Genomic DNA, 2,603 nt, shown 5'->3' on the forward strand with positions numbered 1-2,603 from the left:
GAAATACTGCAGTTGTCTGGTTGGGAACTGACAGGAGTACAACGGGTAACATAGAAATCAAGAAGGGCGTACAGCAGGAGTGCGTACTGGCCCCGAAATGTCTGTATTTTTGCCAGTCGCGGACAGTGTTATATTGGGTTTGCTTGTGCATCTACATAAATACACAGAGGCGATGATGGATGTTTTGTCACAGCAAGGGGGTATCACAATGAAATGGGCAACCCATGTCAAAGGTTCGTTGGGGGCCCCTGGGGATGTTATGGCTCCTCATTCTAAGGTCGTGGTAAAGAGGGCGGTGTTGATCAAAGTGGACCGGGATGTAGTCCTGAAATCTCGGGCTTCTGAATCCTTGGCTCGTTATCGTACCATAAAAGAATTGGTAGGTTCTGAAGATTACTTGAATTATATTACCCTCAACCAAGTAAAAAAGCTATATATTTAAAGTCTAGGAATTTTGCCTACTGCAGCATTTTAACATAGATGGAACATTGAAGTGTCTGCAAAGTGTATCTCTGCCATCTAATGTTCTCATGCCCTGACACAAAACCATTGAGGAAACGTTTCCTGAGCAGCTCTTCGTAAATCGTGGCTGAAGGACTACTAGGGAAGCCATGGCACTGTGCTTAGACTCAGCTGAGGTACCTGTTGTGTTCGCAACTAGTGGCTGCTACCTTTAGTGGGTATGGTGGGTTCACTCAGAGAAACCCTCCATAGCTCAGTTGGAAAGATATTGGGGCTCATTACGGGTCTGGCGGTAACCCTGCCGGTGATACCGGCGGGCTGCCGCCAGACCCGAAAGAAATTACTGGCGCCTGACTTCCCGGTAACACCGGGGTATCACAACCCCGGCGTTCCGGAAAGTCAGGCGCCAGCAATTTGTAATTCCCCATTCCCATAGAGTCGCATAGGACTCTATGGCAATGGGGAACAAGGAAGCATTGGCACCGTTATTAACAGTGCCAGTGCTTCCGTGAAGGTCTGCCTACCGTGGCCGCTGTGCCCGGCAGTGTCAGACCTGCCAGGCACATCGACTCCGGCAGGCAGACCCGTAGTATGCCGGTCCGGTAACAACGGTACCGGTAGGCTTACTGGACCGGCCCACTTGTAATGAGGCCCATTGTGTTGTTTTGGTTTGGGAAGGAGGCATGTATCATATTTTAGCTGTTGTTATGATGAATTGCTGATCTGATTAATTGATGTTTTATATTGCATCAAGTATGTTTCATATTATTGTGTGATGTATTGTTGCTTTTATGACATTAAGTCGAAATAAAGCCTATGAACAGAACTAATGTGAAGCCACCCACATGACACGGTATGCGCACCGTCGCTTGGTGATGTCACCGAAAGTGCAGACTAATGGATGGCGGCCATATTATATGTCTAGAGTGCAAAGATGTTTCATTGTGGGTGACTGAAACTTCATAACAAAATATTCAGTTTACAGAGTAACGCTTCAATAATTCTTACTAATGCAGTGCAGAGAGATACAACAAATTATGTAATGCAATCTAAAGAATTAGTAAAATATTTTGCAAGGGCATTGATATAATTCCAAGAATCCTCATCACATTATTTGCAATCACGTGTTGTAACACAATTGTTTCAACATACAATGCAAAGCGATAGATTCAACATCAAAATCAATTATGGCTCAAAACAGCTTAGTCATTACCCTGTAACGTATTGACCTGATCAATTCAAGATAAACAGTACGGGAGCTAGTGGATACAATATCAAATGATATTACATAGTAATAAGGTCCTATTTTACAGACAGATCACATGCGTTATGCATATATCAAACAACGTTAAGGTTAGCTATAAATCAAGAAGGCTTAGTCATGTTTCTGGGCCTACCATGCAATAACATCATCCACCTATAAAGGACAATACAATAAATATAGCCTCAGATGATGTCACACATATCGTCTACATGCAATAACATCATCCACCTATAAAGGACAATACAATAAATATAGCCTCATATGATGTCACACATATCGTCTACATGCAATAACATCATCCACCTATAATGAACAATACAATAAACATAGCCACAGATGATGTCACACATATCGTCTACATGCAATAACATCATCCACCTATAATGGACAATACAATAAACATAGCCACAGATGATGTCACACATATCGTCTACATGCAATAACATCATCCACCTATAATGGACAATACAATAAACATAGCCACAGATGATGTCACACATATCGTCTACATGCAATAACATCATCCACCTATAATGGAGAATACAATAAACATAGCCTCAGATGATGTCACACATATCGTCTACATGCAATAACATCATCCACCTATAATGGACAATACACTAAACATAGCCTCAGATGATGTCACACATATCGTCTACATGCAATAACATCATCCACCTATAATGGACAATACATATACACCCTGATTCATGGAATTATTTGCGTGTAATACGCACATTTGCGCACTATTCCGCCCGAAAATCCCTGTTTGAGGTATGGGGATTTTCAGGCAGAATGGCGCGCAAATGTGCGTTTTAATGCGCAAATAATTCCATGAATCATCCTCATAGCCTCAGATGATTTCACACATATCATC

This window comes from Ambystoma mexicanum, chromosome 9, assembly GCF_040938575.1.
Source record: "Ambystoma mexicanum isolate Mex_15411 chromosome 9, UKY_AmexF1_1, whole genome shotgun sequence".
Classification (NCBI taxonomy): Eukaryota; Metazoa; Chordata; class Amphibia; order Caudata; family Ambystomatidae; genus Ambystoma; species Ambystoma mexicanum.